Consider the following 14858-nt stretch of genomic DNA (forward strand, 5'->3'; position numbering starts at 1 on the left):
AGACACGCCGATTTCACATCAGAGACACGACGACGCGCCGATTTCACATCAGAGACACGACGACGCGATGATTTCACATCAGAGACACGACGACGCGCCGATTTCACATCAGAGACACGACGACGCGCCGATTTCACATCAGAGACACGACGACGCGCCGATTTCACATCAGAGACACGACGACGCGATGATTTCACATCAGAGACACGACGACGCGCCGATTTCACATTAGAGACACGACGACGCGCCGATTTCACATCAGAGACACGATGATTTCACATCAGCAAAAATTATAACTATTCCGAAGCTCTTTCAACTGCATAAAGATGTATCTGATTCTAGATGATGAAATGTGAATGTTTATGGTTTTCTGGGACATTAAATTTAATAATTTTTGGTTTTCTGACATTGTGACAGATATTTCTATGTTTTTCTGTCATTTTATAGACCAAAAGATCGAATAACAGAAAGACTAATAGACAGATTAACTGATAATGATCACAATCATTATAATCAGCCCTATATACTTCTAATCTATAGTCTGAGTGCTTCGCTCTGCCTGTTAGACAGACAGGAAGTGAATCCCGTTTCCTGTCGCTCTCCTCTGCAGTCTTCAGCACAAACCAGATTAGCTTGATGTGCAGCCAGAAAAAGACCCCACATCGCTATGTGCACACACACACACACACACACACAGGCCATTGTGTGAATTAGAAAGCACTTCAGTCACAGCAGCTCTTCCCTCCGGCTGCTCCGCTTCCTCCATCAGAGAGTATCCTTTGATGTGTTGCCACGCCGTGAACTGGCTCTCTGTGTGTGTGTGCTTTTATTTATGTGCGTCTTTTATAGCGCTGATCAACAGAAAATCAATCAGCTATTCTGATCATAGATTGTTTAAAAAAAGTGACTCTCCACCTGTCAAATTCAAAGTGAGCGGGCAACAAAATCGTGCTCAGCAGCCAGCGGGAACGACAGGGAATACATTTTAAAACAGAGTTTTCAAACGAATCCATCCCCGTCCGCACCAGCGTTTTAGCCACGTATCAGAATTGATCTTCGTCTATATTAAAGTGGCTTAAAACGCACATCACGTGACCGTTCACGTACACTGGGCACGTGTGTGCCGGTGTAAACAGGAAGCAGATTGTCTACTCCGCAGCTGCAGAACTCCAAAACTAAAACTCTGTCAGCAGCATCGTGTGCATTCAGCACTAACACGCTACCCCGGAGTTTAAAACCAAAACGGGGTCAGCAGCGTTTTAGGCGTTCGGATATACCGTTTGGAAACGTAGCACGTAACACCTCTGCAGACCTTGACTGCTTGAGCTTTGGTGTGCGCCCCTTTAGAAAAACTGTAAACAGAAATATAGATCTGTTTTGTCTAACGTGCAGAGGAGGGACAGTAAAGTGAGCCCTGAGCGGTGCCTCTCAGGCTGCAAACAGCTCATAAAGATTATTGCTCTGATCGAGCGGTAATAATCGATGACAATAGAAACAGTTAGAGGACACTGTAGGGAGCTCTACCTGAAGCTTTCAGAGGTTCAGTCCTACGAGACTTCCCTCTCACACAGGCTGACCTGGTGTGTTCAGACTCTCTCACCACAGATTCAAGTGTTTCATGTGTTAAAACAACACCAATGCTCATGAGCACGCTCTGAAGTTAACTTATTAAATTTAAGTGCTAAACGAAGGAATAACATTCAGCTCGTTAAATGTAAATAATGCCGTCTTTCGATGTTTAAGATATTTATACAGAAACATTACAAAACGGACCCGTGTCTCTTATGAGTCCCCAGACTTTATGTAAATGATATACTAACTCACCAGAGAAACCCTCTAAAGTTATTCACCCGTAGGATCGCAGCGGTTTCACTCTGTAAGAACTGAAACTGCAGCTTCACGAACATCTGTCTTCCTGCATCAAGTCAAAACTGCAGCCCAGCATCAGAAAATACAACGTGCTGCACTGTAAATACAGGAAATGAACTCAAGTACGGTACTTTGGTATATATTCATACTTTACTTGAGTATAGAGCCTCAACTAGTGATTACTTTTATTATTGACTAATCTGCTGATTATTTTCACGATCATCACAATTTCAGCCCAAGGTGACGGCTTTAAATCGCTTCTTTTGTCCAACCAACAGGCAAAAACCCAAAGACTTCATTTAATGTCACAAATGACAAAAAAACAGCAGCAATTTCTCAATTTAAGAAGCTGAAACCAGCAAATTGTCCACATTTTTGCTTAAAGAAAACGACTGAAACGATAAATCGATTGTCAAAATATTTGTCGCTTAATTTTCTTTCGTCCGACTAATTGATTAATCTACTTGAGTATTTCCGTTATGCAGCTTTACAGTTCTGCTCCACCACATCTCAGAGACAGATATTGTCCTTTTTCCTCCGCTGCATGAAGAGTTCCTCCTCCTTATCAGCTGGAAAATGCATCGTCACAAAGCTGCAAACAGTCTGTTTATCTGACTGCGCGAGGTTCAGGACAGCGACGCCACAAACACACGATGATCTCACAGACCATGATGCATTGCTGCAAATTAAACTACCCGGCAGGATATAAATGAACTAAAAAGATCCATTATAAGACAGCAGGACTATTAATCCAGAAACATAATAGTGAAGATTTTACTGCACTATTAATACTAAAGTACATTTAGCTGATAATACTTACATACTTTTACTGCAGCGAAGGACCCGAGTCCTCAGATAGACGCTGCCCTGCTGCTCTGAGCCGGCTGTAAATGTCAGAGTGTAATTTATATGACAGAGAATGAAAAACAGCTGCGAGAGAGGAACTTGGTTTCGAGCCAACAGTCAGTCTGAATCCTGCAGCTCCGGATCAATACCCAGCTGGTGACCCACACACACCAACCATTAACTATCCTTGAGAGGACTCTCCCTTGATTATCTCCCTTCCCCCTCTCTACTAGCCGTTACCACGAGAACACGCCTCATCTCCTTAAAAAGGTTTAATATATTCCATTTCCACTTTCAAAAGTCTAACAATGACCTGGTACATCTGTTGTTCAGTTGTGTACTTCAGGAGAGCACACGGGGCAGCGCTGTGGCGTCGGCCCTCCCAAAGAAAATTGTATGTTATTTGACTAAAATCTGCAGACTCACATTCAGTTTTAGACTTTTATCATGTCAGTGTTTCACTGGCTTCATCCGTCCACTGCAGATCTACTCTCCACTACCTGCAGGACGAACAAGGAGAGTCTATTAGTATTTTATCACTTTAAAAAGTATAATGTTCATTTTATAGTATACCGTTAATATAATGTTTATTTATTAATGATATATATGATTTAATGATTTATGAATTCTGCTTCTATTTATTCACTATGCTCATCATTACAGTTCTGTAAATATTGTAAATATTGTGTATATCCGTACGTCTTTAAAGTTATTCTTTATATATTTCTCTACTTACCAACTTTCTATGAGTATTCCTATTCCCTTTATGTGTCTCTCGTTATATCAGCAACAGAGACACGACTCTTTCATTAAATCTAGTCTACACTACAGCTGACCCCTAATAGTCGAAGATTCGATGCTTCGATGGGCGGAGCCTGATACGACGGTCAATCTCACAGTTGAAGCTTCGCAGCGATCACGCCATTTTGGAGACACAGGGGTGCTCAACGTCTGATTTTACACAGAACTACCAGTTTTCTCCCGATAAGTTATTATACAGCCTGTTACAGTATAAATTTCAACGTTTAATGCTGTAAATAAACATGTTAAAAGAATAAAACTTTCAATAAATGTTTTTAAAATGCATAAATAAATCCTAAATTGTAACCCTAACCCTGGGTCGTCATGTGTAGGTGTAGCGTGTGTGGTGGCGGAAGAGGAACACTTGCTGAAGAGACGGAGCTCCAGCTTCACTGGTGTTGTGCCGAGTTGTTCGCCCCTCGCGGGACTTTCGGATAATTTATCACCGTTGATGAACCACAAAAAGAATATTTTATTGTTTTTAAACAGACGACTACCTGAAATAGACCCGCGATGAACCGCGACGTGCAGGCAGCTGTGCAGCACGGCATGCACACAAAACTCTACGCAATAAGCCTCAGTTTAGCTGGAAATATACAGTGTAAGTTGAATGAATTGAGACTGCAGCTCTGCAGCCTCTCAACATTAAAGCGGAGCTACCACGTGTTACCGACCTCCCCCTTCGGCTCAATCGCTGTGCACAAAAACACACGACTGGATCAGTCGACTACAGGCAGCACTAGTCTACACGGGTCTCTACTTAGTTAATGCTACGTACTAACTCATCAATAATCATATCCATTCATGCAGAACCGTTCAATGTTTCCATTGCATGCTTTTATTTTATGTCCCGCCCACATCCAGGCTGTGATTGGTCGGTCGATGAAAAGTGACTTTGTCGAGCGCATCGACTTTATGAAAAGATGTTTCTGATGAAGCTAAATGAGCCCGACCTTCCTGATCTTCTTCAGCTGCACACGATGCCTCTCTTCTTGTCTAACAAGCTGCTGCAGCGGTTTCTTTTTTACAGATCTGCAGGATTCAGGCGCGTTCTGCTCCTCGTCAGTGGTTTGTGCTGCACCATGTGTGTCCACTGTTTTATCAACACCACACTCTGTCAACAGGGGCCTTTTCTTCTGTAAACAGTAGATCCAATGATGTGTTGTGGATTTATTTTTCATTCATCTGACTGTTTGTCACTTAATAATGCAGGAGCTACTCCGAAAAAGGCTCCACAGATAAATGTCAGGGGTCGGCGGGGGATTCAGGTGATGGAAAACTTTCACCTTTTCAGGCCTCTAAGAATCTTTCAAGGAGGAAAACTCACGTCCACATGAAGACGCTAACCTGTGGGGAGATGTGACACCATCTTTTAGGCTCCATCCGCACGATTACGTCTTCGTTAAAACTCAGACCTTCTGTGACGTGCATGATTCAAAGTTCCTATACTGACTCTTCATGTAGGCCTTCATTTCAGCCTCTGTCTGAAACAAGCTGTAGATGCTCCTGTCTCTTTAAGGCCCCCCCTCTCACAGCCCACTGTCCTCTGATTGGCCATTGTCTTCTGTGTTTACCAGGTTCCTTTGTAGGCGTGGCCAGCATTCTCTGCATGGAGCAAATTACCATATATGGAAATCTGGCTCAGAATGACATCACACCGAGCCGGTTTAAAACAGAGCGTTCAGAACGGGGTGAAATCTGAGGTTTTGGCTCACAGGGATTTCTTTTAAATACTTTGACCTCATTATTTGAAGCTCTGGTCATGTTTAACACGAACATCCAACATTATAACTTTGTAGAAATGCCAGAATATATGAAAAAGCACAATTGGTCCCCTTTAAAGGCCGACATGCTGAAACCATCCATCCATCGTCAACCGCTTATCCTGCGTACAGGGTCGCGGGGGGCTGGAGCCAATCCCAGCTGACATCGGGCGACATGCCGAAACCAAACCTCCTAATTCTAACCTTAAAGGACGGGTTCTTAAATCAATCCCGTCAGAAGCCCGTTTGCAGCAGGAGATAGTTTTTAAGTCACCTTAATAGTGTCTCCTGTAGCAGCTGTACAGTCACAGTGAGCAGTTGGCGTGCAGGATCAGCTTTCTGGTGGAGTCGTGTTGTAAATGTGACGTGGCGGGCAGATAATAACGATCATCACAGCCAACAATCTGCTGCCTGCAGGCGATCAGCAGGACCAGACACCGCGGTTTGGTCCGCGTCACTGCAGCAGAATCTGACACCACTTTGACTCACTCTGCTGGTGCGGCTGGACGGGCGTGCCAGGCGTGGCCGACGGGGGATTACGGCGGCGACGTGACCCGCAGGCCTGCAGGGGTCTGATGAGTTCCCCCAGGATCCTCCTCAGAGTGGACTGAGAATCTCCTGTTGTCTCCGCGTTTCATGCATCACATTACACCGCGCGGCAGAAAGCAGCCTGTCAGCTCCCGTAATGCGATTATCCGCCCTCTCCGTGTCTCTCGCAGATTTCTGCCGAGCCACCTCACAAACGCTAATTGACCCCACGCTGCAGCGCTCAATGGGGACGAGTGTCGCTAATTGCGGTGGTATTTTGAGATGCGGTGGGAGCATTAGGCTGCGTTCCACCACGGGAGGAATTAGTCACAAGAGATGACTCCACCGCCGTTTGTTTGTGTGTGAGAGAGAGTGTGTGTGTGTGTGTATGTCTGGTTTTCATCACAGTGTGGGGACTCGAGCCTGACATCAAGCTCACCTTCTGGGGACAACGAGGCGTTTTCTGTTCCTGCAGCTCCTTTTAAAGCCTCACCTGCCCGTTTTAGCTCCTCATGTTCACACTGACCACAAAGACGAAGAAGAGTACAGATCAATTTCTGCTTTTTGTTTCTTCAGCTCGTCTCTATTTTCTTTTCTTAAAACTACACGCTCTAAATATTAAAAGGTAATTTTTGGAAATATTTACAAATAAGCGAATGCATCACAAAGGGTGAATTTAGTCGCAACCAGAATACACTGATGAAGGTTTTGGACCCACCTAATATAAAACACAGAGCAGCAATATTCTACAAGGCATTTAATGGTATACGAGAAGATTTATGTAAGAATCTGAGGATCATTTGGCAGAAAGACCTCGGGTGTGATCTGAGTGAGGAGGATTGGTTAAATATCTTATCAAATACAAGGAAACACATGAAAGAGGCGAAGGGGAAATTTATTCAGTACAAGATAACTGATAGATTTTATTTCACCCCTTCAAAACTACATAGAATGGGCTTAAAAGGAAATAATTTATGTTGGAAGTGTCAGAGTGAACATGTGAGTAAGTGGCTGGGTGTGGTGGTACCTGTATCACCAAGACGGTTTGTCAGGGGACCAAACAGAAATGTCAAATATATCCAAATATGAACGAGGGGTTTCAAAAGTTGGGATGGTCACAGCTGCTTGAATAATGGATGAAAATGATGTCAGTTGCATCATATGAACGCATGTTGGCAAGAATTAACAACAAAGAAGAAAATTTCAGGAGGGCCTGGGAACGTATCTTTCTTCTTGACTGTATGTTTTTATGTGTATGAATAAAATAAAATACCTACACGCTCTGTTACTAAAAGGTACCAACTGTACTATCAATAATAACTGTGTGTATGTGGAATTTACAGCTGGACGGCTGTCTTCATGACTTTAATCTGTTTGTTTGTTATAATGCATATTGATAAATGACCCATTAGCCTGTATAACCCCTCGTTGCTCCAGAGGCGTGAAAGCGACAGCTAAATGAATAAATGCAAATGCATGTACTATACTTTTACCTTTGTGTCTGTACATGCATGTATGCTGCAGGACCCCCTCATAAATCAGGTGATCTTTTAATAAATCCAATTAACAGTAATACTGTGGATGCACAAAGAGGGATTTTCACAATAAAACACAGTAACTCTGAAAGTTCCCGCTCGCCAGCTGAACTCATAGAATGAGGACTTACTGCAGGAAGGATCAACCTCAGACCTGAACAACAAAACTGGACTGGATTTCCCAGGCCCGTGCTTGCTCTGGAGCCCCGAGGCTGATATGTTGCACGACTGATTGTGGTTGTTCTGTTTTTGTTTAATGTGACTGGTACACTGAAACTGAGTTGCCCTACGGGGATAAATAACTTAATCAATCAAAAGAAAATTAATCAACAACTATTTTGATGATTTATTAATCATTTCAGTTGTTTCTTTAAGCAAAAAATGTTAAAAATGTGAGGATTTGCTGCTAATCTTTGTCATTTCTGACAGTGAATGAAGAGTCTTTGGGTTTTTGACTCTCGGTTGGACAAAAGAAGCGATTTAAAGACGTGACTTTGGGCTCCGGGAAACTGATGAGCATTTTTCACAATTTCTTGACATTTCATAGATTAAACATTAGTCGATTAATCATGAAAATAGTTGGCAGATTGGTCGATAATGAAAATAATCGTTAGTTGCAGCCCTAGTTTGAATAGATTTGAATTGTAATGCTGCTGCATAACAATCTATGCGGCTGTTTTTCTGGTGGATAAGCAGCGTGGTGACGGCAGTGCAGGTGAGCCACAGAGAGCCAGACTCACCTGTCGTCATCTACAAAAACACAAACATGCACTCATGGGACGTCGCAGGACTAAAACCAGCAGATCATTATGAACCGCCTCGTCCTCCTGAAGCGTTGCCAGATTACAGGAACTGTTTGTGATTCCGGCTCCCTGATGTCCTCGCCGCGGTGCTGAGGGCGTCGCCCGGGTGACGAGTTACCCGGAGCTCCGCGTTGATGCTCAGGGCTGCAGGTAAACAGCTGCGGAGCTACTGGGGTGTGATGTGTTGCACGTTACTGAGTAATAATAATATTGTTTTGTTGTTATTTAATCCGGAGAGCTGCAGCGAGGCCTCTACAGGCTGCAGGACGATGTAAACACACACACGAGGTAAACTAAAAGTGTGTACTCGCTCGAGTGTTTCTCAAATCCACATCCCAGACTCTGTGAAGCAGGTCAAGTTCCCTCTGTCACTATTCAAGACTATTCTCCCACAATGCAACGCACAGAGAAAAACATGTTTGTGTCCTGTTGGCGTTGTTGTAAACATGAGTTCTGGCTCTGACCAAAACAGAAACCAAAAGAGATGAATGTGAAGATGTGGTGATATTTGTCGGAATATCCGTCAAATAAACTCCTCCCCCCCCCCCCGGACACAAACTGTCTCAGACTCTCCCCTCTGGCAGGAGGCTGCGGTCCATCAGGACCAAAACCTCTCGCCACAAAAGCAGCTTCTTCCCGTCTGCAGCCTCATTAACAAGCCCCGGCCCCCACTGACACTCCCCCTTTTCAAATAATACAAATGTCTGTATGTAAACACCGTTTAATCTCCCATCACGCCTAAACCTGTCACGTTACACGTATTTGTTGTTGTATATTTTTACATTGTACACGACACTCTCTCCTGCTGCACAACACAAACCAGAGTAAATGTAAATATCACCACGTTGTTCTTTCTCTGCAAATACTTCTAGTATTTTTCTCTATTCTTCTATTATTCTTTTATAACTTGCATTTGTTTATTCCATATTTATATATTTCTACATTTATTTATGTCGACTGTATGTTTGTCTGCGTGTAGCAACTCATCACCACAGCAAAGTCCTCGTATGTGTAAAACACTACTTGGCAACAAAGCTCCTTCTGATTCTCATATATTTATTGATGTATTTATTACTGATCCCACAGTGTTTTTATATTCGTACAGCCTTTGATTGCAGTTTTGAGATGAAAACTGTTTCTGATCTGCTGCTGCTTTTAACAGTAAGTTAAATTAAACCGAACTGAACGTTTACAGCCTGCAGATGTTTCTTTGTATGTTAATGAAATGCTAATATACAGATATAGATGTAGAGTATATAACTAAAGTCTCTGTAGTCTTTAATAAAGTGTGTACAGAGCTGAGTTTGTGTCCATCATGACACTTATTGATCATCTCTGTCTCAGATCAGGGGCATTCAGAGGATATCTGAGGCCCACGCGCACTAACAGCTGCTGCTGATGGGTGGTCAAGGTGACTTGATATGAAGGACATCATCCTCCAGCACAGCGGATCTCCACACCACGCACGCACGCACGCGCACGCACACGCACGCCCCGGCTGCAGGTGAATAACCCCGCACACACGTCAGACCCTGAAGACACTTCGCTCCGGGCTGAGGCAGCGGGACAGGACCAGAGACAGAGACCCTTCACTTTCTGTCTTCAACAGGAACCAGAGACTCTCGGGTCTCCAGCTCGGTGCTGAACGCGGAGCTCGAGACACTTTAAGCTCGTGTTGTGGAGAGGTGGCCCCGCAGAGCCTTTGTGCGCACAGCGGAGCTGCGGGATGCAGATCCCGGACCCCGTTTTAATAAAGCGGTCTTAATTGGCTCGTGTGTGATGAACGGGGCTTCACGGTGACGGGCTGACGGGCGCGCGCCATCAGCTGGAGGAATAAAAACGCACAGCGGACAAATCAATCCGGGCTCAGAGGATTTGAGTCCTTACCGGTTCAGGCGGTGACGGGATCCGACACAGGCTCCGGAACCTCCGCGTTAATAAATCCCGGTGCAGGTGAAGCTGGTCCCCCTTTCTCTCTGCAGACACCGAGCCGCTGCTGCCTCCGGTAGGACGGAACCCGGGGCGCGTCTCCGAGAGAGAGAGAGCGCCGTGCACGACGACCGGGTCTGGTCTCTGTCAGCGGGGAGGCGACTGGTGGAGCCTGGGACAGCGGGGACAAGGATGCAACATCAGATCTAAGAAAACACGGCAGGCAGAGTCCAGTCCGAGTCCGACTGTGACACCGGGGGTCCACCGGTCTGCACCGACACACCGCTGACGGCCCCCGGGGGCACGTTTGTGCCAAAATAAAACATTTGTCATTAACACATAAAATAAACACAGTTGATCTGATCTTACTTCCGTTGTTCTACCTGTGATGTTTGTTGTTTATGCAAAGCAGAGTCCTTGTTTGTGTGAAGCTGCAGGGCAACAAATCTGATTCTGATCAATAAGGACTTTGTTTAGATCAATAGATTCTCCAGGCTGATGGTCAGAGGCTGCTGCAGCGCCCCCTGTCGCTCAGAGTCAAACACAAAGGAAATCTCAGTTTCACTTTAAATAATCTGATCAAAATGATTTGAGCAGTTTGTGTTGAGGAGCTGTGGAGGAGCTGACGGGGTCAGGACACCACTGACCGCTGCAGGATAAAAACATCCATCCACGTCTGCAGAACTGTAAAGCTGACACTGAGTCAGGAGAGAGGAGGCTGCAGCCGCTCTGGTTTTCACGCTGCCTGGAGAAAATCCTGTTTTCTGTTTTTGAGAGTCTCACTTTAAGCTGTGGAGCTAAAAACAAACGCTGTGCAGAGAAAGTTCCTGACAGTTTGGACCCGACGCATGAAGCGGCTTTGATAAAATGTTCTGTTTATTCAGGGGTTGAGAGTTTTCGGCTGCTTCATTATCTTTAAGAGAGACGGATGTTACCACTGAGACAGGACTGAATGCTAAGCTAACCGCTACACGAGAAGCTCAAACTGGGGCTCTGCACAGTGGTGCTCGAGTCAAACGCTAATGTCAGCATGCTAACATGCTAACGATAATGTTATCTTTTTATTATCGATTAATATCATTAACATTTTTGTCAATTAATCGATTAAGTCCATAAAATACAAGTTGGTGCAGAAATTAACCTTTTTCAGAACTTTTCAGATGGTCGACATTTCTGTATTATAAATTCTTTATTCTAATAATTTGAGATTTGGATTTTTTGATTTCTGTAAACTGTAAACATGAAGATTAAAAAGGCCTGAAGTATTTCACTTTGAGTGAAATGAAGCTAAAAAATGAACTTCTCCAAGATATTCTAATTTTCTGCACAGTGTAAGTTTGTCATACATCAGATACACAAATATCGTGTTTCTGCTTTGCATGACTGATGAGACCCAATCAGAGAGCCACACGTGAGCGTCTGCGTTATCGTTTTTGACCGTCTCCACTAAAACGCTCTCTGGAGTTTTAAGACCGAAAACAGGGTCGGCAGCGTTTTCAAACTTCTCCGTTTTAGGACTTCGTTTTAGTCTGGACGGGAGGTGCAAACGTGGCAAAAGGTCTGCGTTTGAAAACCAAAACGCAGTAGAGTGGACGGAAAAGATGGTGGTTTAGGTTATAATAAGTACGTAACTCGTGTGCAAAACATTATTTAACTTCAAACCTCGGTGGAAAGAGACAGAGAGAGATAATTTTGCCTAAACTATTCCTGAATATAAAAAGTTGTATCTACGAATGTTCTGTCCAGCCCTGCGTTTGGCGTGAAGTCAGATCCGTGCAGACTGTGTTTAGTTTCCTCGCAGTTCTGCACCTCCTCCGTTTCAACCATCAGGCTTCAGTCTGTCATGTTAATAAGCACCACCGCAGATGGACGTGAGGCACAAAGCGAGTCCCGGCGGAGAGAAACAGGCTAATAATAAATTCCACAGCAGCAGGAGGGCAGTGCAGGCCTGGCAGCAGAGAGTCCCAGAGGGCAGCAGAACCTTCATCTGCTGCTGCAGAGACGTCCACCGGGGCCGAGGCGCCACATGGCGCGCGGGAAGCGCGTCACATGACCTGCTTTAGCACGAGGCCTGAAACACGCAGCGCGATCGAGCTCACTGTGCAGGAAGATATATTCGATCTGAGGCATAGTTCATCTTAAAACAACACTCACATGTCAGTGTGGAAACACGGAAACAGTTTCTGGCTGCTGCAGTCGTTCCTTCTGTCTTCAGCAGCAGTCTGAAGCGGGGGACGATGGAGCGGTGGATAAAACACATGCCTTAGGTGTGGGAGAGGGTTCGATTCCCACTGTGACCCATCCATCGGTGTGTTCCTGAGCAAGACACTTAACTCCAGAGGAGTGTGACCTCTGACAGGTCTAGCAGCTGACCGCTAAATGGTTAAATAACATGAGGCCTCAGTCAGAGTGAGTGTTTGAACTGGCACACAGACCGACATCCAGGATATCCTCTTGTTAAAACCAGCAGAGATCCAGGAGTGAGGGAAGCAATTCAGACATTTATTGTGAAGTGACACAAATTAAAGACAGTTCAAAGCTTCTCCTCTAACATCAGGCAATAAACAGCAAAGGGAATCAGAGAAATCAAACCCTGCCTGGCCGCACTCACCTCACCTGTCGGAAATAAAACCTGGCTGAAATAAGAGAAACCAACCTAAACCTTCTGCCCAGCTCCTGAACTCACTAACCTAACGCCTCAAACGACTTAACATTAGCTTCAGAGCTAACACACAGCTCAGGTGTTTCCACAAAGAGACTTTTATCAGGCTGAGGCTCAGTGGGACCATAAAGATAACTTGAACTGAGGAGGGTTGGGGGGTTCAAACTCTCCTTGAAGCATCATTAAGGTAAAATATTTGGCGTCTGGCTGATCTGTGTTCATGTTTTATGTTATATGGAGTCTTTTTGTTTTATTAAAATATGAGATGAAAATATAGATGCTGTAGTTTCTCTATTTAGCCGGCCGGACATTAACACAGCGGCTGACGGACAGGTGGAATCTAAACTGGACATCTGGCGCCACCTGCTGCTGAGCAACAGAATCACTTTAACACAGGCGAGACCTTCACTGGGAACTGATCCGGTGTTCACCATGTGGCGGCTGATGGTGTGCAGGGCTTCTGGGTAAATTAACCCGCTCACCTGTAGTTATATTAAAAAGAGTGATAAGAACCCAATAAAGTCATTTATCACTCAGAAAGAAGCCATTCTGCACAATGAAGGTTTTTAGTTTTGATATTTAAAGAGCATTTTTAATGTTTCTCCTTCATGTTAAATGTTTTGTTTGTTACAGCAGGAAAACAACAGCGCTGCGGTGGAAACGTCAAACAGATGTCCTTTCCTAACCCGAATTCACAAGGACTTAGGAGAAGACAAACATGATACTATAGGTTTAAAATAATCTAGATTTTTTTACACATCGAATATAAAAACAGTGACAAACTCGGATGTTTACAAAATAGTACGGTGTCCTGTCCAACACAGAATCAAAGCTCCTAAGAAAGGATGTTTGACATTTAACCATCTATTCTTCAAGAAGTAACAACCTGCAGACGGTTATTAGAAATAAAGACAAAAAGGATTGATGAAGTATTAGATCGCAGATTTCATTAAAAGCATATTGAATAAGATGTGTGTGTTACTTAATCCTCTGTTGTAAATGCACTAAGAAATGTATTTTCTCTACTTAAATGATGTATACATTGAACAAAATTATAAACACTTTAGTTTTTGCCCCCATTCATCATGAGCTGAACTCAAAGATCTAAGACTTTCTCTATGAACACAAAAGGCCTGTTTCTGTCAGAATCTGTGTTAGTGAGCACTTCTCCTTTGCCCAGATAATCCATCCACCTCACAGGTGTGGCATATCAAGATGCTGATCAGACAGCATGGGGATTGCACAGGTGTACCTTAGGCTGGCCACAATAAAAGGCCTTAGGCTGGCCACAATAAAAGGCCACTCCAAAATGTGCAGTTTCACTGTATACTACGGGAGTCAGAGTTCGTTAAAAAGCGCAGAGCACTATGGTGCATGTAGACATCATCACCATCGTCCAAACACTTGTGCAGGCTACATTTCTATCGCGTGAAAACAAGACTTATTCCTAAAGTAAAAACCCAAACTTAGTTTCAGCTTTTCAACATGAACTGAAGCCAAAAACCTAATTACTTATATGATGAAACATTTTCCATAAGTCCCCATTTAGTGTGTTAATAGTTGTATAATCTGGGGATTGAGACCGAGCCCTAAAGTCATTAGCCTAAAGAGAATTCATAATATTTTACTACATGCCCTGCACTGGATTACGTTACAGATTCCCTGGAAGGGAGGCGCTCATGCCGGGGGATAACGAAACTAACTGACAACACCGCTGTGGACTAAACTGGCAGGTTTTAATGTGAAGAGACCACGGTTTTTTCTGCAAGTAGTTTAAAGTTGTGAATCTTTGGTGTAAACTCACTTTAGAAGTCAGTGCAGGAAGAAATGCTTTCCAACATGTGGACATGACCCCAGTGTAAATTACTCAATCGTCCTTAATCAGTCCCGACAGTAAGGAAACAGGGTACTAACACACCTAAATGGAATTCAGCCCTCGTTTGTATCATTAAATAAGAGAGTGGTTTAAACACATTGCTCATCTGTTGTGATGCTAGCTGTGGTTTTCATGTATTTTGGGCATAAAATAAAATGTTATAGATGCAGACAATGGTTTAAAGAAGTGAACGTGTTCAGCACCGTGTCTGATAACAACACCTGCTATCAGCTAGCTAGCTAGCTA

General features: G+C 44.0%; 1 protein-coding gene and 1 long non-coding RNA gene across 10 annotated transcripts in view; one reads left to right on the forward strand and one right to left on the reverse strand.

Moving 5' to 3' along the window:
- The window catches only part of enox1 (ecto-NOX disulfide-thiol exchanger 1), a 155538-nt gene that overhangs the window by 131550 nt on the left and 9130 nt on the right, over window positions 1-14858 (reverse strand). For 5 of the 8 annotated variants that reach the window (XM_046054004.1, XM_046054002.1, XM_046054009.1 and 2 more), the window contains exon 2: window positions 10033-10246. The exons of 2 other annotated variants lie outside the window; for them this stretch is intronic. The gene's annotated coding sequence lies outside the window, so the exon portion shown is untranslated. Of the gene's footprint in view, window positions 1-3141; window positions 3216-10032; window positions 10247-14858 lie in introns of all 8 variants that reach the window. One more of the 8 variants, XM_046054003.1, reaches the window with a different exon arrangement.
- On the forward strand, window positions 12420-13530 carry LOC123973741. Of its 2 annotated transcripts, none has more exons than XR_006825684.1 (3): window positions 12420-12923; window positions 13023-13200; window positions 13370-13530. It is a non-coding gene; the product is annotated as an uncharacterized LOC123973741 (long non-coding RNA). The 2 variants fall into 2 exon arrangements; XR_006825685.1 differs by having other exon boundaries at window positions 13036-13200.

This window comes from Micropterus dolomieu, linkage group LG07 (assembly GCF_021292245.1).
Source record: "Micropterus dolomieu isolate WLL.071019.BEF.003 ecotype Adirondacks linkage group LG07, ASM2129224v1, whole genome shotgun sequence".
Lineage (NCBI taxonomy): Eukaryota > Metazoa > Chordata > Actinopteri > Centrarchiformes > Centrarchidae > Micropterus > Micropterus dolomieu.